Source organism: Anastrepha ludens, chromosome 6 (genome assembly GCF_028408465.1).
Source record: "Anastrepha ludens isolate Willacy chromosome 6, idAnaLude1.1, whole genome shotgun sequence".
In the NCBI taxonomy this organism is placed as follows: domain Eukaryota; kingdom Metazoa; phylum Arthropoda; class Insecta; order Diptera; family Tephritidae; genus Anastrepha; species Anastrepha ludens.
Window position 1 is genome coordinate 120,399,158 of NC_071502.1, and position 21,915 is coordinate 120,421,072.

The 21,915-nt window shown below is 36.4% G+C and overlaps 1 protein-coding gene across 6 annotated transcripts in view; it reads left to right on the forward strand.

The window, feature by feature from the left end:
* Positions 1–21,915, forward strand: part of LOC128866556 (7SK snRNA methylphosphate capping enzyme bin3) — a 180,235-nt gene that overhangs the window by 113,907 nt on the left and 44,413 nt on the right. For 4 of the 6 annotated variants that reach the window (XM_054107381.1, XM_054107386.1, XM_054107383.1 and 1 more), the window contains one exon: positions 2,178–2,192. The exons of 1 other annotated variant lie outside the window; for it this stretch is intronic. The gene's annotated coding sequence lies outside the window, so the exon portion shown is untranslated. Of the gene's footprint in view, positions 1–2,177; positions 2,193–12,662; positions 15,561–21,915 lie in introns of those variants that run through there. One more of the 6 variants, XM_054107385.1, reaches the window with a different exon arrangement.

A 21,915-nucleotide genomic window follows, 5' to 3' on the forward strand; every position in this document is an offset into this window, starting at 1 on the left:
GTTTATTCGCTCATAAGGTGCGTCGGGAATAGGAAGTATCAGGCGGAGATGCAGAGTCTGCTGCAAAGGTGAAAAAGCACGAGGTGCGTTCTGACACTGTCCGCATTTATTCAACAAATGCAAGCGATGACGGTCTAGGACCCTTTAAAATGAAGACACTTGCGAGGGAGCCTAATATTTCTGAGGGTCTTATTCGTCAAGTTGACGAAGGGGTCTTAAATCCTATGTTAAGCGCAGACGATAGTTTACGATAGTAACACGAGAGCAGCGAGTTATCCAATCAAAACGCCATCTAAACAAAAAACTCTGAATTGCCTGAGAACGTATCGCCGCCTAACTCCCAGACCTTAATCCCCACGGGGCGTAGTTGAGCGTGAAACCAATAAAGCATTCTCATTACCCTATTCCTTCTCCGAAGGCTGCAATTAATATCGTTATGATCAATATGAATAAGGGGCATTTGATTAGAGTATGCAATCCTTTTCGGACCCGGATCGAAAAAGTTATTACTGCTAATTGGCGCGTACACCCTTTTTGGTTGTTTGGCCGAGCTCCTCCTCCTATTTGTGGCATGATGTTGTTCCACAAACGGAGGGACTTACAGTTTTAAGCCACTCCACACGGCAAATATTTTTTATGAGGACCTATTTCATGGCAGAAATACACTCGGAGGTTTGCCATTGCCTGCCGAGAAGCGACCGCTGTTTTTCTTAATTTGGTGTTTCACCGAAATTCAAACTTACGTTCTCTGAATTCCCAATGGTAGTCACGCACCAATTCATTCGACTACGGCGGCCATCCGCTAATATAGAATAAGTTAATGTTGGTTAAAATTGTCTTGAAGTTTCATTCAATTTTGTTCAAAAGAAAAGCTAATTACTTTTGCTCTCAAGTTTTTCTCAAATACCGTACGCAGCCTGTAAATCTTTTATATAAATATAGTTTAAAAGAAACTTAATTACACAGTGCCCGTTTTGCTCCAATGCAGACAACAAATTGTTTTTGTAATATAGTTTTTTTGCATCGCATTACCGAGTAGACACCTAGGTTTTTACCAAACTAAGCTGGCGAAGTTTAGATCAGATTCGTTGGAAGGTGGCAAGGTATCTGTTCTATACCTAGTCAGATTTCTCAGACTTATCAAATGTGAAATTTAAAGTAAGTTTGCGAGAAAGTGTTAAAGTTAGCCCATCTTTCGCTCTTATTCCTCCCTGCCGATTATATCGTAAGGATTTAGCTTCTCGACAGCAAAGCGTGAGTGCTTGAGAAATTGAACTTGTCACTTGGATATATTCCAAATCCAAAGTAATTCAATCTAAGGTGGTCAAGTCAGTCAGATTTGCGCTTGATTGCAAACCGCCGACAGAAGTTAAAATTAACGAATCACCACCTTTGATTAATATTTGGAGTATTCACAGAAGGCTTCTGAAGGGATATGATTCGAGCAAAGTAAAAGCCACAAATGTTTTGTTTGGAGTTGTTCAGCCTCAACAGCTTCTTTGCAGCCGTATTTTATTTATCTAGTTTATTTCCCTTTATTTGTCCTGCTTACATTTACTTGGCACAAAGGATTTTGCGTGCCTGAAGACTGCGGTTTGTCTAAACAGTACCAATTTTTAATAGGTCTGCGCATGTATTGTCAGCTCAAAAATTAAAACAGCCTTCGATGCTGAGAAGTTAAGAAAATTTCACCATCTAAGTGAACTTTTATCGGCACCCCCTAATTTCGTTTCGTTCTCTCTTACGTTTTTAAAGTGGGCATGGCTGGCGCTGGCTTTACCCCACCGGAAGCGCCAAAATAATAGTTTATTTTCGTTTATTTGTCCTGCGACACAGCAACACTGGCTGGCAGCGGTTTTTATTAGAAAAGCTATTCTGAGCCACCTTTTGTGACTTATGTGCATACAAAAATATACTTAGACTGTGTGCAAATAATTTTTGTTTTTAGCTCAAGCTTTCGTACTGTCGTGCTTTCGTCCATAATCAAGTTTACTATGTAGGTTATCGCTTACGTGAGTTTGCATGAATGCCCTAACGGAAGGTCTAGTGCTGTGTACGTAGTTTTTTGTTTGCCTTCTTTAATTATTCTTGTAGTTATAAATATTTCTTAAATAAAGGTCGAAATCGTGCTTGCATTTAGAAACAAATTTAATGCATTTTTTTTTCTCTCTTTTCAGATACTTTTGTACGATGTAAGTACTGATATCACTGCGATGTTTTAATATAATTATCTCGAATATTTTTAGACTCTACTTTTGCTTTAAAATTTTATCATAGTAGTCGTAACATTTTATGGAATTTGCAAAAAATTCCACATCTTGGCTGCCATACAATTTGAAATCTACACAAACCGTGTTGCTAAAGGTCAATTGAGCAAATTTACCAGCACATCGATAGCAATGCAAATTACTGGCTTTCCACTGAACTTACACCCAACAAATAGAGCTTCCAGTTCAGAGCAATTTTCGCGCACGACTGTGAATAGACTACAATTAGCTAGTCAATGATGTGGAATTCGTTTTATTGCATTTAAAATAAATGGCTGGTACAAATTTATGCAAGGCAAAAAAAAAACCATAAAAAAGAATGCAGTAATTGAATTTCCTTAAAAATTTTTGCACACCGCATTTCAAAGCTTGTGTACGTGAACTCGTTTATGGCGCTGAAAAAATTCCATGTGTGAATGGGCAATATAAAAGAAATTGTTTTGCAAAACCTAAAAAAGTCAACTTTTGACAAGCTTTCAAGGCAAATAGCATAGAAAAAACGAAATAAAAAGAAAAAATATCGTCGAAATTCTAAATGGATGCACAACAACAACACAGCTAGTAAAAGGTAAGCCCTTTAGCCCAGCGGAAATATGTATCTATCAGCAAATGCAATTAAATTTCGCCTAATACTACCTGCAGCACTGAGTGCCGCTGGCATTTGGCGAATTTCTATGTCAAAACATTTGCGCCAAAAGGCAAAAGGCTGTGTTAGAAAACATCTGAAAAAATATTTAGGTAAACTCAATGGAATGGAGCACCCATCCCATTGTGGTTAGTTTGTAGAGGTAAAAGAGAAATACACGAAAGTGATCAGTTCCGCGCGAAATAACGGTGCCAGCCAATTGAAAGTTCATTTGAACGGATGCTCAAGTGAATGCTGAATGAGCTGCACAAGCCGCTTGCAGCAGTCACACGATCGAGGTCTAGGTAGGCAGATTGAAAACGTGATGCTGTCATTATTTTTTGCTGGCAAAAAAATATAGCAAAAAGTGGAGACGTGGTTTGCAAATTAGAAAAAGCAGAGTAAATTGAGAATAATTATAATATGGCTGTAATAGCATTTGCTTGGAGAAAAATGGATGAGCAGAAGGGAGTTAGTTAACACATTAACGAAAAATTGCTTTGCATTTGAGCAAAAATTTATATACTGCGAAATATTTTAAATATATGTACATACATTGTATATTATATTAGTTCAAATAAAAAGTGATGAACATTTTTTCGCTTGATTGAGAGTAGTTTCATAAATACTATCCGAAGGGATCAGAAAGACCACTCTCACCTCATCAAGCATACGTGGTTTGGTTGGAAGTCTCTCAGGAACACGCCACTTCTTTGCATTTTTACAAAAAGGGCATAAAAACCAAGGGCCGAAAGTGTACTAAGAAGTTGTTTTGAAAGGTGTGGGGAAGAGTTTAATAGAAACCCTCTTTAATGGAAAGTACTAGGTCTGGGAACTTGTAGTGACAGTCACTGAAAGCCCTTGCTAACCCACGCTGCTCTTCGAAGTTAGTTGGTGAATGTAAGATGAAACTGAGCAGTGGTACCACAGGGAACGAGTTAGCGGAAAAATTGGCTAATGAAGTCTCTGCAAGTATGCCACTAAGCCCTGAACCCTTTCTAGGTGTCAATTCCGCATCGATTCAACTATGGATTGACGACTTCATGAGGTCTACCCATAGAGAACGTTGGTCTGGGTTGAACTCGTGCAGAGTAGCAAAGTGCTTTGTGAAAGAACCAAACCTTTCTCTTAAAACTCAGCAGAAAGGACCTGAGAGTAGTGGGGGGTGTAATCACAGGGCACAACGTCTGCGGTCAGCATATGGCTGCCATAGGGGTCGTAGACAGCCCGATATGCTTATCCTGTCTTGAGAATGATGACACTGCAGAGCAGAGTATGGATAAAGTTCAAACTCTTCCACTTACGGATGTCTTAAGATTCATCAATAAATCCAAGAGATTTGTGGAAGAGTGACCTCAAACTAATTTATCTGTCTTACCACCCACTCTTTATCTTTCCTATCCCAATTCTTTCTACTAAAATCTATTCGGGTGTAGTACAATTGTCTCCTGACTGAGTGCTTGGACTTTTCCAACCCCCCACAAATCTACTCTAATCTAATATAACTGGGTCTTTCAACAAAGCTTAGCGCACTGGCAAGTAAACCTAAAGCAACCCAATGGTTGCGGAAGTGCGCAGGTTTGAAACTGCGGGTACAAAACATCAAATGATAGAACGAGTTTCTTTTCTAATAGCGGTCGCCCCTCGGCAGACAACGGCAAACCTCTGTGTATTTCTGCCATAAAAAAGCTTCTCATAAAAGAACCATTTGCCGTGTAAAGTTGGCTTAAAACTGTAGGTACCTCCATTTGTGGAACAACATCAAGACGCACGCCACAAATAAGAAGAGAAGCTCGACCAAACACCCAAATAGGGTGTAAGCGACCAAGGTTATAGCAGGCCAAGTATATCGGTGTAAGACATCAGAAGCCTTTATTTGGACTAAGAGGACAAACGGTTTCTTTAATTTGTGCTACAGATTTATGATTCTTAAAGTGAATGGCTCTTTGGAGAATTGCAAAAATAATCAAAGATTTGTCAGTGTTTGCCGCTATTAGAAAATACATTTTACTAATTTTGATGACATATGCCAGCGTTAGAGTTTGAATTTGATGCATTTAGTACAGTCTTAATCTCTTACGTTTATTTTGCAACAACTTTTTTGACTAAATGGGGTAATGCCTGTATTTTACTTCGCTTTTTGTTGATTTTCATGAAGTCAATTATTGCTATTAGAGAATTCTTGTTTCGCGTTCAGCATATTAGGCTTTTGAGACTTCTGCCGGGCCTCAATAAGAGTGGGCCGTCTAACCTGCTGGGGTCATAATTCTTCTGACTCGTAATTTTCTATGTTTACAAACTGTCAAAAGCCTTGCATCATCGCAAATAAGGTAGTATGTTAACCGTTATGTTTGATCCGGTATAATTTCCTAAGCAGTGAGAACTCATATACCATTGGAGCTCATATCACAAAAAAAGTATTTTCGAGAACTAAAGACTGAGTACAGACTTTGTAGATACTAATTTAACTCTAAGTTATCTGAACCACCCTTTCTTTGCATAAGTAATTAAATGTTAAGTTATATGAAGTACCCTGTCTCTTTTTCTCTTGTTTAGTGGCTGAGAAGAATTTGACAGAGGGCGGGAATAAAAATCGACATTAATTTAAGAAATCTTGCCTTAAACAAGTCCTATAATAAATTGGAAAACATTGTTAGGCAAAGGGTCTTCTCAGCATGAAATTACAAACTATTCAAACCATTTGGTGGCTGATAACAGCTTAGTTCGCTCATACCTACATATGAGAAGTTATATCTCGCCCGCAAATACCCTCTGTACATACAATAATATTCTCCACCCATCCACCACTTCTCCTACATCTCCTCTGGCGCTACAGGCATTGCACTTATTCCTTTTCCTGTTATTCACTGCTTCCAGCGCAGCACTGTGCACCGTTTCCAAGAGCAAATAAAGCGAATTTAAAAGAGAAGCTTTTTCAAGTGCAGAGTAACCAAACTAAAAAAGTTTGAGAAAAAATGTACACATTTCCATGCGAATTCTGATGGGACGCAGAAAAAATTAAAAGGAGTAAATCGTTAAAAAATGTCCATTTATTTGCTGGTAACAAAGTACAAAGGTAAATATTGCTCAATTGTGCCAATAGCATCGAAAATGTGAAAAAAAATCGAGTAACGAGGCTTTGCTTCTTAGTTGGTTGTTGCCAACATCGACGCAAGCGGACTGCTTGTGCTTTTCGCGTTTCCATGCGGTCGCGCTTGCTCTTGGCAAATACACATGTTCTGCTGTTTTAGTTGTTGCTGCGTGCATTTTATTTGTTTGCAAAAAAAAAAAATTAAAAAAAAAAACCAAAAACAAAGCAAAACACGATGTGTCAACAGCCGCCATCAACAGACATCAGTTTATTTGCTTTTAGGTGTTGGCTGTTGAAGAAAAAATATTTTTTGTACGCATATGTGCGTGTGTATATAAATTTATTTCTACAAAACAAAAACTCAATCGTAAAAATTTAAATGACACCAAATGCACACCGCTGCTGTGGCAAAAACAGCAACAAAAATGGAAAATGCACTACACCTCATGAAAATATAAGCATAATTTTTAAAAATTCATGGTAAATTGAGTTGCTATAAGTAACACAGGTTTGTTTTTTTGTTATGACGCCCCTTTGAAGCTCAACATTTTAATGCAAATAGTGCAGAGTATTATTGATGGCCAAGTTGTGAAGTGATCTGCAATCGAACTGCGGTGATTCAGGGGCTTTAAAGTTTATACCCTTGATTGATGTTCGTATTATATTAAAAGCTGATAAAAATAGTAATTAGTGTTTGCTATGTATAAAAGTGCTGCCAAGAGCGAAAATGTTGCTGGATTTTAGCAGCAATAAAGTTCATGCACTTTGGTTTTTCACTTAGATCGTCAGAAGTGGAATAAATTGTGTGAGCAAAAAAACCAGAAAGTGGATTTAGTATATCTAAGAATGCGTGCCATTCAAAAGCGAACATCAGAGTCATTGTTTATAGCGCACTTAGAGTTCGTTTCCTGAGCACTCAATATTCCGAAAGCGTACTGAATCATAAGATAATAAAGAGGCAGGACCGAGGGCCAATGGGTAGTGTGGTAATTTCTTTTAGATTTTCTTCCAACTCGCGTTTACATAGAATTTCTAATCTTAATCCCTATTCTAGAAGTATTTTCTTATCTTCAATGTAAATTAAAGTCAGTGCACTGCCGTTCAAGATGCGCTATGGGAAAGCTTTTAATGCAAATTTCATGTAACCTTAGTGATGAACAATAAAAATATTGGCCCTGTATTTTGTTAGCAGCTCGTATTATGAAGATTGTTTAGAGAAATGTAATGTGCGTTGTTTTTGTTTTTTCAAATCCACGTCTCATGGCTTATTGTAGCCATTTCCCGTTATCTGATAGTTACTATGAACACATTAACGACGAGAGTGGTTTGAAAATTCTGCGTAAATCCAGAGAGATGTCGCTACTGGTGCGTATCGAGGTTATGTTTAGTTGGTAGCATCTCTTGGAAGAACACACATCAAGTTTCAGCCAAATCGTATATTTCTTTCGGTTTGGTATTCGTTTAAATCGAAGAAGTCGAGTGATTTTCCTTTTCCATCATGACAAAGCACCAGCTCCCGGCTCAACAGTTGCGGTCGCAAAATTAATGGAAATCGGACTCCAACTCGTTTTACATTCTCCCTATTCTCCAGACTTGGCCCCCTCGGATCCTTCGGTCTACTATTTGTTCCCCAATTCAAAGAAAAGGCTGGCGAGAAAAGGATTTTATTCAAACGAGAAGGTGATTGCAGAAACAAATGGCTATTTTTCAGAGTTCCACAACTCCTATTCGGAGAGATCAACAAACTAGGGCTGCATCGAACAATTTGTATAAGCCTAAAATGAGACTATATCGACACAAATGTTTACCCTAAACAATTAACCACTTTTTATATTTAAAGGGACTTTCCAAACGACCCTCGCAAAAGTAAATTGTCTATAAAATCCTTCAAACTGTCTACAAATTCGCCAATTAAAAAGGTGTGCGGTGGTGGAGGGTTTTTATTTTAACAAATGTGCGTGACTCGATGTTTAGTAAGAAAAATATTTGAAAATTTTCCTCTGCTTTTGCGGCAAGCATTGCTAGGCGACTGGCTTTGTAAGATGAATTGCCTCTGTTTTGTTGTACGCACATTCTTATCTTTCTTCGAAATCAGCACAAATTCATGAAAGCTTAAAAACTCACATATTTTTTTACAAGCTCTGCCTTGTTGTCACACATTCAAGTACATATTTTTACCTTAAGTTTTCTAAATGTTTCTCCCCTTGTATCCTTGGCAGCAGCAGTGCTTTAGGTATTATTTCGAAATCCTACAACATCAGCTTTTAACTTTCTCATAAGTCGATAGTTTTGCCAACATGGAATTTTCATGAAACACAACAAATGTAAAGTAAAGTAAAACAAAAATGGCTTACCACTTGCCCTCTAATTCGTATTTATATGAGCGACACGAGGGCGTATACTTGACATTAATAGACTTCGTGCGCAGAAGTTCGCTATTTACTGTATGTATGTGTGAGTGTGTTTAGATATAAATATTTACATGTAGTGCAACTGCCTTTTTTTATAAGTACCCTGTAGTTAAATGCAGTAGGTGTAAATTACCTCGCAGCTAGTATGAGTTGCCGACCCAACTAGTCATGCAACTTTCTTTTCTCCAAGCAAAGAACTGGTATTTTTGTCAGATCTCGATAAGAAATGTTCTAGTCTCATACTAGTTCAAAATTGAGAAGAAAAATACTAGTCCAATTACGGACCAAAATCACTAATTGGAGATTAAAAAGTGGAATTGAAAAATAAAATAATTTCATAAATGCGAAATGAAAACCTTTTCTTTGATTTAAATATAATTTAAAATATTGCACGTTTTTATTTACATAATCGGCGCTTACACCCTTTCTTGGGTGTTTGGTAGAGCTTCTCCTTCTACATATAAGAGCGTTTTGATGTTTTCCACAAATGGAAGAATCTTCATTTTCGATAAATGGAAGGAGGGCAACCTACTCCGAACGGCTAATGGTTTTTTATGAGGGCGAGCTTTTTTATGGCAGAAATATTTACACTCGGGGTTCGTTATTAGAAAAAACTCTTTCTATTGAATCTGTGCACTTATGATTGGTAGTCACGCACCAACCCCTTCGGCTTTGGCAGCCTTAGATTTGTCTTATTGTACATTTTTTAAATATTGATAGAAAGGGAAAATAAATACCTACATTTAAAAAAAATTGAAAATTTCAAGGATTAATTAAAAGTATTTTGCATTACATTGAATTTAAGATATTCAAAACGAATTTTGAGTCCAATGCAGCTATTGCTTAGACTCTTCCCGAATATAATGCGATCTCGAATTACTAAAAATCAATAATCTTCTTTGTTGAACAATTCATTAACCCTCCGTTGGGCACCCGGGTCTGGGCAGACGGGCTTTTCCGATTTTGGAAGTCAGTTTAACATATTTCTAGTATAGCTAATGACATGAGCTTCCAGGTAGCTTTCGAAAATTCAAATTTATTTCAAATTATGGATATAACCTCGAACAGGTCGAAAAAAGGCCAGACCCGGGTGCCGAACCAAAGGTTTTAAAAGAAATTGTCCAACGGAGGGTTAATTCACTAATATAATTATTATTGTTTTGATCAGTTTTATTTTAGTTTTAGCTCCATTTATTTGTTAATTTATTACACAATGGTTGATACTAAATCCATAGTCAGTAAGAACTTCTGTGTTTTTTGATTAAAATTGAAGTAAAATTAAAAATTAAGATTTTATTAAAAGTATAAAGATATATTCAATTGCCTATTTAGGGTATAATATAATTTAATATGTACGCGTTTTATTGTCGTACAAGGTACGCAAATAAAAGTGAATTAAAATGTTGAAGTCAAATAGAATATTCATGAATAGGTCGTTTTGTAATCAGTACAAATGTGGTATTTTTCGGAATAGTTCGATTTGAGTCATGCGGTTCTAGTTGTAAACTAGTATTTTTTCTGCCTATTTGTATGCTTCACTGCTAGGTACAGGGTGGGCCATGTAAAATTTGCTTTTTGAATCGGCTATAAAAAAAATCTTATCAATATTTTTTCAAACTTTTTTTTTTATTTTAAAGATTGAACATTGCCATTTATGAATGAAAAATAATATCGTTCAAATGACTGCCACAACTGGCTTTACAGTAGGCCATTCGATCAATCCAATTTTTAAGCACATTTTCGATTGTTTGGGCTTCAATTTCATGAATGGCAATTTCGATTTCGTTTTTTAAAGCATCAATCTTCTCTGGATGGTTCGCATAGCATTTGTCCTTAACGGCTTCCCACAAAAAATAGTCCAACGGGTGTAAATCACAGCTCCGAGCCGACCAATTGATATCGGAATTTCGGCCGATTATTCGGTTTTCAAAAACGGTAGCCAAAAGTTCGAGTGTAACTTTGGCAGTCTGACAACTTGCTCCGTCCTGTTGAAACCAAATGTCCTCCATGTCATCCTCTTCAATTTTTGGAAACAAAAACTCGTTGAGCATGTCACGGTAATGCTCGCCATTTACTGTAACCGCGGCTCCTCGCTCATTTTCGAAAGAAAAATGGGCCGATGATGCCGCTAGACCAAACCGCACCAAACAGTGACTCGTTGTGGATGCATTTGGTTCTCTACAGTAACGTGTGGATTTTCTGAGCCCCAAATCCGACAATTTTGCTTATTGACGTAGCCACCGATCTGAAAATGAGCTTCATCAGAAAAGAAGAAGAAGACTCACCACTTTGGAAATAGCTTTTCAATATTTCCCAATTTTGTTCAAGCGTATAGCGTCCCATTTCGAAAATGTCAAACCTTTAAGTAAATTATGAACACATTTGACATGTCATTTGTGTTACCATTCTCAAAAAAATAGGTGGTTCAAAAAGCAAACGCTATATGGTCCACCCTGTATATGCATGCACTTGTATGTGTGTGCGCATTCGAACAAAAGGACCCTGGCACAATTCGCATTTTCTTGTAATTGCGCCAACATGAAAACACACTGACTCAATTGAAAGTACCAACAATACCAACAACAAAAAAAAAACATGCATAGTAATACAGCAACAACAACACGCCAATTTCATTAAGAATCGTTGCTTGGCATGCCAAAAACGAATCGCAAAAGTAAAAGCCATATAAGTAAATAGGAAAATCGTCGCACGCAACACACACACACACATTCATGCCCATCTATGCTTATACCCATTTCATGTAGAAACAAAAAAAAATTACAAAAGCATTGGCTTGAAAAATGGTTTCGATAGCGCGCTGGCTTAATTTGTTGGCTGACATGAAAACAAAAGCTTTTCTAAAAATGAAAAAAGAAAACACGAAAAAAAGTAATATAAAACTACCGGAAAATAGCAGCCAAGTTTTTCCACAGTCTTTGTTTTTAGGCTTCCGTTTACTTGTCCTGCTTGTATTTGTATTTGTATTTGCATTTTTATTTTTCTATTCTTATAGCTTTTGTAAAAGCCTGCCTTGGCACTACCATTCATACCCGTGCCATGTGCTGTTTTTCCACCGACTTTTTGCTTTTTGCCTACATAAAAACACCTGCCTGTTTACGGTCATAACTATTAGTGTGCAGTACATCCTTTTGCACAATTTTTTGTTTTTGTTTCTTTTTTTCAAATCGCCCTTTTGCCACTAGACACCTGGCACTCGCTGTATACAACATACTTTTATGCACATACAAATATCCTTGCAGCGTTGACAGCGTCGTGCATGTTTGTTGGCGATAAAAGCCAACAACTTTTCGCTTTCCATTAAGGAAAATTTCTCCTTCTATTTAAATGCATAAAAGTATTTTTTCAGTTTCTAACAGTTTGTTGCTGAATATTTAGTTCTCTTAGATTTTCGCTATACTTTACTGTACTTTTTCTATACTTTTCTTGCTTTGTTGTGCTTCGCTGTATATCCTCCCCATTCAAAATAACTTTTTCCTTGGTTATCCTATATTTTTTTTTATTTTACATTTTCTACCTATTTTGTTTATATCACTTTCTTCTGTCTCTTTTCCAGGCTGTTGGTTGTTTAATTTTGGATTTAATTCGTAATTTGACCTTCGCTAATGCCCAGTAGGTAAATAAATACAGTACCATGAAAATTAGTAAAGTTCGCAGCACAAGTGGGTTGAAATGAAGTCAAACAAAGTATAGAATAACAAATCGAAAGTGTACACAGAGTGGGGGAAGCATATGAATTACGCCGATACTCACCTATACCATCATAAAATATATTAAAAAAAATCCAATTATATAATTTGCCGAAGAAGTATGAGAAATGGTACACTTATGCGAAAATTGCGTCAGTGAAGAGGCGGTCTGCGATTTTTTTCGCCTCTGTATTTTAGTGCCTTTTTTATGTGCCATGTTTCGCAACTTATTTGCATTTAAATGCTAGAATTTATTCTGATTTTTATGCCTACTTAGCCTCACCGCTAAAGATGACCATTCGGCAGAAACTGAAGTTCGTTTACAAACGCTTCGAAGGCCAGTGCGAGCAAGCGACGTTTTGTTTTTGTTTGATCATCAGCTTTGAGCTTCTGATCGAGCACGATCTTGTGCAGGTAAAGGCCCAAGACAAGTTGCAAATTTCTCTATGTTGAAGTCTGCGAAAGGTCGAGTTCATCAGCATACTTTTCTTAGCTGATTTGGCGTTCATTTGTCTATACTCGTAGATGTTAGCTGACTGAACTGTTTTAAATTGCGACACTATCCCTCGTTGCAGTATCCCCATGTTTTTAGTAACGCGCTCTCAAATTTTATAATTTTTTCACGCTGTTCGCCATGCTGATTTGGTGTCAGTAACTGAAATATATACAGGCTTGACAGATGCCGCCAAAATAATGTGGTCGCCAGTGAACATTGACCCATTGCTATTGGAAATACCTGCCTGTGAACTTTTGACGAAAGAAGTTTACCTGAATTTAGCACTGTTTAACTCAAAGCCTCGTTTTTCATATAAAAGTTTCATGTGATGATTGGTGTGCTTGGCGATTTTTTGCAAAATTTTTACCAAAAGAACCGTGATGTGAGTGAATCTCGAGCGATTGAAAGAAAGTCAGCGACGATCAAAAGGATCCTGAGGACCTGACACGGGTATAAGTTTATGACATCGAAGTCGAAGCGCAATCAGCCCAATGGAAGTGGCCAGGAGAGTCAAGACCGAAAAAAGCGTGACAAGCTCGGAAAATTGTGAAGGTTTTGCTCACTATTTTCTTCGATTTTGTTTGGCGTGGTGCTTCGTGAGTTCTTGCCTGAAGATTGTGCTGCCAATGGGGAATAGTAGTATGAATTTATAGACTATTTATCTACGTGGAGCAGAATGAAAAACGCTCTGAATTGTCCACTTGTGCATTTGTTAGTCATCATTATATTATTCCAGCTCATACGACGATGCTTGTTTGTGATTTTCCGTGATATTCGCCTAAAACAACCTTGCAATCATTCCTCAGCCACTACATTCCTATTTTCAAAACGAAAACGACGCATAAAACGACATAGAGATTTGTATTGATTTGACAGATAAAGGAAGAGCTAAATGTAATGCCATAAAAATTATATCCGAACTGCCCTTAAAATGGGAAAAATTACTGGCACAAATGTGCCTAATCAAAATTTTTGTTAGTGACAGTGCTGGGCTTTTTCTTTCATTTAAAAAATTCCAGCATTTAAATTTAAATTTGAAAAGGGCGAGCCAAGAAGCACCGAGAGAATCTTAACTCCTAAAACACTCAGACTAAAAAGCAAATTGCAATTATACTTGAAGCTCTGGAAGGTAAAAAGATTGACAGTCAAGGAGGAAAGAAGAGAAGTGACAGAGAGAAAGAGATGAATTAGAATAGAGACAGAGATAGAGATAGCTAGACCTGTGAGAATTTTCCAGATTCGAGCATTTACTTTGTGTGGAAGAAAAAAATATATCAAAAAAAAAAAATGTTAAAAAACAAATGTCAATGGCGAAAGAAAAATGTCAAAAATCAACGGTATTTTGTACTCATTTAAACGTTGCACTTTGTTATACTATAATTTATTGCACTATAAAACTGCTTACCCAGATAAATTCTCAAATTCTGGTCAATAATTTGATGAGAATTTTGATGAATTTTTGAAAAATTGTGTTCAAAGTATGAGACTTCACGTGAAATGATTTTTGTTGTACTTTGAACTATACTTTAATAAAAAAATAGTAGTGTGCTTATAACTCTGCAACCGGCTTTATATGAAAAGAAATCGCAGGGGTTCGAATTAAGAGTGGTTAGGGCACTTTTCTATATGTATGTACTCGTATGTAAATGATATGCAGCTACAGTGAACAATGGCCGATCACCAGTTTGAAATTTTATTATTCATACGGAATTGCCGTTTTGCTAATGATTTGTTTCTTATTTCAAAGCAAATATTTTCCAATTTCGGTTTACGACGTATCAAAAGTCAATTTCTGTGTAATGCAATATCTCCATTGTAGCTTTTCGACAGAGCTTCAACCGGGTCATAACTTGACTTACATACATACATACATACAAATACGTATTTCCCAAGAACAATTTTAAGCAACAAATAAATTTGTAATAAAAACGCATAAAAAATTGAGTTCATATTCAATTTAGGCGCAAATGACCTTCAACACAGAGACAGAGCACAATATTTACCGACACACGACGACTATAAATATTTTCATAAAAATATGGGTGCTAACATATTGGTTCTATGAAACCATAAATGCCAATGTGCTACGCACGTACGAGAGTAAACAATAATAAATTATAGCTGAAAAGGAAGTGCACTGATGAAGCGTAAGCGGGGAAAAGGAGATAAGAGAGTACGAATGAGATGGGGAGAGGTCAGTCAGTCAGTCAGTCAGCCAGTCAGCCAGCGAGCATATAACAGACAACAATAAAAAGTTGGAAAAGAGGAAAAACACATAAAAACTAAATGGCATACAAAATGCATCATAAAACGTGAGATGGACATGAGCATGGACGAGACGAGACGAACATGCAGACCGACAGGCGAACAAGTGGACATACGAACATTGAACGGAGTTGAGCGATGGATGGATGGATGTATGAGTTGATAGACGATTTAGATTGGGAGTGGCGTAGAGAGTGAAGCTGCGTGCAAACATTGTTGTTGATGTAAAAAAGAGGCCCCATAGGCGCCTGCCAGCTTCAAGTGTCCGCAGGCTGTTCAAGTAGTTGAGTGAATGCATGGGCTATGCAGCAACAATGTCAAATGCAATGCTCAAACAAACGAAGCAATCAAAGTGAATTCACAGCGAATAAATTGAGCTGCAATTGATAGTCAGCGATGAGGGTGGCTAGGGTAGTGGGTGAAGGTGAGATTTGTAGAGAGCGCGGAGGTTAGTTAACTGCAAATGTAATAAATTTACTGCTAGGTGGGAAAGCACACCAGCTGACAGCCACAAATGGTGCAAGTTTCATTTATCGGCAATAACAATAACAAAACAAAGCACAGGCATTAAAATGCATTTGGAAAAATCGTGCCTACCCAATTTATTGCTGAGCCATTTGAGCAAATAAACAGAGCATTATAAATGAGCAGCGCGATTGAATTATGATTGGTGCTGGTGGTGGAGGGGAAAGAGATCAGTAAGCGATGAAATTAATCACAGCAGAATTTGTTTGTTCTTTATATTTAAATTTTTTTGCTAAAAAAATCCGTGGCTGCTTTGTGTTGCGTAAATATTTGTGTTCTTTGAATTGCTCATTTAACGCATGATTTCTAATTAAAACGCGACTGAAAAAAGTTTAGTGAAAAACAGAGGCGGAAAAGTTGTATGGTGCGATGTATGCGGGGCAAATATTATTGAAAAAAGCAATGAAACTATTGTAATTTGAATAATAAGAATGCTGTGGATTTGCTGACAAAAAAAAAACAAAAAAATAAAATTCATAGAATGGAAATAAAAAAGCAGATAATAAATTAAATATTATATAATATATAAAATATTAATGTACAGAAGGTTGGAAAATGCACTTGATTAAATTGAAAAAAAAAAAAAAAAAAAAATAATATATATTAATTATAATAATAATAATCATTAACCTTTTCACTCCGAAAGTTGGTTATAAGCAACTTCGATCTTTATTATAAGTTAAAGTGTGTTCAAAATAATAGGAGCGCGTGGAATTAAAAAGTTCGAATAATTGTTTTTATAATGTTTTTATAATTTTGTTATGTCTTTATCATTTTGTAATTTTTTTTTTATTGTTTTTAATTGGTTTAGTAATTTGTTTCAATTAAAAAAATTTTTATTTATGTTTTTATAAAAATACAGTGCATTCTACAACAAAAATCACCTAAAGCTTCAAACTTTCCGCAAAATTAAAAAAAAAAAAATTGGAGAAGTTTCAAAACAAAAAAGAACTCTTGCTTACTTTTTATTCAGAATCTCTAGAAAAATTCTGTGTATGTAATTTTGTAGCCCATTCAATATTAGTATAACAAAGTTCAAGCTTCAAGTGGCTCAAAATTCTCGCTGATTTTTCACAATTTTTTTTTTCACTGAGTTGTTCAGCATTTTCTTTCATATAAAAGGCTTTCGAACTTGTGTTTCCTATGATCTTCAACACAGGTGGACATAAAAGCAATAAGCGGTACAAAATCCACACTCTAAAGCTCAATTATAGTCAAGAGAATGACAAAAACATAAGAGTTACATAGTAACTATCGAAATTGTGAGGCAATTTTCAAAGCGACGGCAGGCAAATCGCATGTGAAGTAATTTTAGTGTAAGAAAACAAAAAGTTGGAAAGAATTTTACCGATTTAGTTTTATGAAATAAAATGTGAAGAAATAGGTACGCAGTTTTAAGCATAATCTTATGTATAAAACTTTACTCCTTTTCCCGCGTATGTCTGCAAACTGCAAAGTAGCCAACCGCTTTAGTTCAGGTTCAGTCAGGTGGCGCGGGGGGTGAGATATATCTACAAAAGGGATTTAAAGTCCAATTTGACAGAAATTTGATACATATATTAGCTACACATAAGGAGCATCATCCAAAATTGACTCGATAGGCTGCGCTGGGGTTGAGATATGTCTAAAAATCGTATTTACGGTCCCAATTGGGGCAAACTTATGACAAATATTAGCTACATGAAGAGAAAGAGATTATTTCAAAATTTATTGAGCAGCAGCGAAGCCCGGTTATTAAGTTAAAAATCGCGATTTACAACAATTCCCAAATATTTCACTGCTAACGTTTTATATTTATTTTTGCAGCCGAAAGCTTCGTGCCAATATCGTTTTTTTTAACTTATGCTGTATACATTTTTATAGATAAACAAAAAAAAAAATAGAGTAAGTCTGGAAACTGAAAACTTTAAATATGGTTTGAAGTTAATTAATCAGGGAATTTTGTAAGAAAAAAAATGTTTTAGGAGCGGGCGTGAAAGGGTTAAATGTGACATCAGAATGCGTTAATTATTTTAAATAAATAATTTGATAATTTTAACTCTTTTTATTTAATTAATGGGCAAAGTTTAGAAATTTTATAAAAATCACACATTTTTTTGCTTATTTTGTTAATTAATGGCTGTGGGAGCTTACTGGACTAAAGTGCATCGCAAATATTTATTATTATTTTCATTTGACCTTTCTCACTCAGACTAAGGATACACATTCCACCTTGATTAGTAGATCGATAATTATCTCGCCGTTTGATATCACGGACTGATGAGGGACTTATATTTTTTTCCTGTTTGAACGAACTTTGCTATTCAACTTCTGTTTAAGTTCCAAGTTGCGCTTCTTAGGATCTTCAAAGTCAAATTATCGTGGGGTCTTAACTCAGCTATAATATGTTGAGATCAACGATTAGCCCTAAAGAGAGATAAAGGGTTCAAAAGAGTTTATTCTCTATCACACTGACATCAAACTGTACGGAGAAAACGGAACTCGGTTTTTGTTGTTATAGCAGCATAAATATTTCCCATACATGTCCATGGAATGCTGCTGAAGTGACAGTCCTTGGCGGGTTATAAATCCGGGTCTTTTTGGTAACGTAAAACTAGCTGTCGAGGGAACTAGCGCGGTCTCAGCTAATGGATACTCATTTACTTTCTACTATATCAAATTCGCACCCAACTGCTTATAAGTAGACAACTGCTTTTTGGATAAAAAACTGATTCGAAGGGCTTAGCAAGTATGTTATACAGGTTCCATATCATTTTTATTGCATGCTATTGCCCGTGTCTCAGTTGGGTGAGAAGCGCGTCATGCGGAACTGCACGTTTGAGAGGAATAATAACAAATTATTTAAGTGTTCTGTGGGCTTAAAATCTTCTATAAGTCGGCATGTTATTGGAAAAGCCGTCAAACTCTACGCTCTCCAGTCTTTCGGTCTTTTGTGTTTTCTTAGCACACTAAAATGTCTCCCATGTAACTCGCAGTATACCGGATCGGAAAGTGGTATAGACGGGTGGCGTGATTTTATTTAATATTTGACACAAATGCAAGTTTTTTATTATTATTATTATTTTTTCACATTCCATTTCCGAATTTCACCACAAACAGCACACGCTCAGACACCAAAGGACTCCAGAAAATGTTGTAAAACTTCGAAGCAGATAAGCAGAGCTATAAAATTTCAACAAATACAAATATAAAAGTCTAAATCAGTGGCGTAAAAACTTTTAACTAACGCATTCAAAGAAAGAGAAACACCTTGAAAATTTACTATCTACAAAAACAAGAATACTACCACTTTTACTATAATAGAGAAATAGAAAATTGCTTCCTTGTGTGTATGCGCGCGAAAGATTTCCTGTTTGCTCTGCATCTCCACGCTGCAAAACAACTTTGGCCAACTGTTGTCGCCATCGCTAGTCAAGTTTTAAGTGCAATTTAATTTTAATTTGCACTTTTTTCTTCAACAAAGTTTTACCTTCACCAGCCTGCACGATGCGCGCCGCCGCCGACTACTTTGGGGCGTAGCTTGGAGCTTCTGCACTTATCTCAGCTGTGCTGCTAGTAATTTTTGCTTTTGTATTCAGTTTTATTTTCTTCGCTTCTCCTTTTGCTTTTCACAACAAACTGGCTTTTCTTCTTCATTTACGCTAATTAAGCGCGAAACGTTTTGTTGAAATTCGCAGTGGGAAAAGCTAGCGAAAAAGTTTTAAATAAAAAACGCTACAGAAGCAAAAAAGTGAGGCTGGTTAAAGCTAAACTTAAAAGAATGCTTTAAGTGCTTGCTGCGTTAGAAGAAGTTGGAGTACTTACGGGCAAAGACAGGAAAAAATCGAGCAACCAAAACATGCTAGAGTACGTAAAAATGCACATAAGTACGTCGATTTGTAATAGCACTAGGGATGCCCTGATTTGCAAGCTTAGAAGTTGAAGTTAGTTATTTCGAAGTCTGCTGGAATGCGTTTAACGGAGATTCATTGATGCCAGGGTTTTGACAGTTTCTATCTTCAATAAATTAAAAAAAATTCTAAAAAGAACCTCTCTCGCATAAATTGTATTCCAGTAAAAGTTGAATAGACTTTTACTTTTTGACGTGATAACGTCTTATAATTCGATTTAACAGGCTGCACGCACGAAAAAATGTGTCGTTACCTTGCTCATTAGTGTTACCTTGCTCATATGTAGTTACCTTGCTCATTAGTGTTACCTTGCTCTTTAGTGTTACCTTACTCATTAGTGTTACCTTGCTCATATGTAGTTACCTTGCTCATTGCATTGAATGAACTCCAAATTCTTTCACCATTCGAAAGCTACATCCTCCACGAGTAACATGGATTATATTTTATTTTGGAAATAGGGCTCGAGATATAGGTCAAAACGTGGACCCGGGTAACCTTCGGATGTGTATGTACAATATGGGTATCAAATGGAAGCTGTTGGTGAATGCTTTAGTCCAGAATATTTTTCATGCCGCTCCGTGACTAGGGTCTCGAGATAGAGACCAAAACGTGGACCCTAGAATGTGTTTGTACAATATGGATATCAAATTGAAGCTGTTGGTGAATGCTTTAGTACAGAGTATTTTTCATGCCGCTCCGTGACTGGGGTCTCGAGATATAGGTCAAAACGTGGACCCGGGTAACCTTTGGTTGTGTATGTACAATATGGGTATCAAATGAAAGCTGTTGATAAGTGCTTTAATACGGGGTAATTTTCATACCTATTGATGACTAGGGTCTGGAAATATATGCCAAAACGTGGACCCGCCGTGTCTTTGCACCGAATTAAACCAAACTTACACACATTGTTAAGGAGGTATTGAAGATGGTTTCCGTATAGTTTGAATACCTATTGGTAGATAGGGTCTCAAGATATAGGTCAAAACGTGGACCCGGGTAACCTTCGGACGTGTATGTACAATATGGGTATCAAATGAAAGCTGTTGGTGAATGCTTTAGTTCAGAGTATTTCCATCCGCTCCGTGACTAGGGTCTCGAGATAGAGACCAAAACGTGGACCCTAGAATGTGTTTGTACAATATGGATATCAAATGAAAGCTGTTGATAAGTGCTTTAATACGGGGTAATTTTCATACCTATTGATGACTAGGGTCTCGAAATATATCCCAAAACGTGGACCCGCCGTGTCATTGAACCGAATTAAACCAAACTTACACACATTGTTAAGTAGGTATTGAAGATGATTTCCGTATAGTTTGAATACCTATTGGTAGATAGGGTCTCAAGATATAGGTCAAAACGTGGACCCGGGTAACCTTCGGACGTGTATGTACAATATGGGTATCAAATGAAAGCTGTTGGTGAATGCTTTAGTAAAGAGTATTTTTCATGCCGCTCCGTGACTGGGGTCTCGAGATATAGGTCAAAACGTGGACCCGGGTAACCTTTGGTTGTGTATGTACAATATGGGTATCAAATGAAAGCTGTTGATAAGTGCTTTAATACGGGGTAATTTGTTATATTATGTTATGTTATTTTATGTTATGTTATGTTATGTTATGTTATGTTATGTTATGTTATGTTATGTTATGTTATGTTATGTTATGTTATGTTATGTTATGTTATGTTATGTTATGTTATGTTATGTTATGTTATGTTGTGTTATGTTATATTATGTTATGTTATATTATGTTATGTTATGTTATGTTATGTTATGTCAAAGTATATTATGTTATGTTAATGTTAACTCATTCTCTATATCAATACAAAATATCTATCAAACAAATAAAATTAAAATTTTCTTTTGAAAAATGCAACCATTCAATCAGTATTTTCTTATGACGTTATCACGTTAAACTATCGTCAGTAAACCGACTTTACAGACAACCTCTTTTTATCGGGAGATCTAAAGGAGAAAACGTTTTGCAATGACTAGCACAGTGCGAATGATTTTTTTTTTAATCGGTTCACTTTTTATGCGAGTTATTTTCAGATTTCATTTTATGTTACATACAAAAATGGGTAATAAAAACTGGAGAGTTTGGAACTAAAAAGTACGCTGCCAAAGTTGAAAATAACGGCCAGACTTCGTAATATTAAAGGTCAAAGGGCAAATGTGTCTACTAAAGCGTTTTTCAGTAAGAGCGCTTCAACTTTTTTTTTGAATAAAACACAAACGGTTTGACTTTTTTAACTAATTTTTTTTTATTATCGAGTTTGAACATATACATTTAAGTATGAAATTCGATTTCTTTTGCATGACCACCGCGTGCACGTTTTACGAAGTCCAATCGTTGAACCCAATTTTCGACCACTCTTTTGCATAAATCGGCCGAAATTCCAGCAATTTCGCGTTCAATATTGGCTCTGAGCTCACAAATCGTCGCCGGCTTGTTACTGTAGACCAATGACTTCATATAACCCCAAAGAAAATAGTCTAGAGGCGTCAAATCACACGAACGCGGCGGCCATTCGACCGGTCCATTTCTGGACCCTCTTCAACAAATCAATTGTAGCGTGTGCTGTGTGATTTTTTCGGGATGCAACGGTGCCACATGACTCACGTGTCGATTGCTTT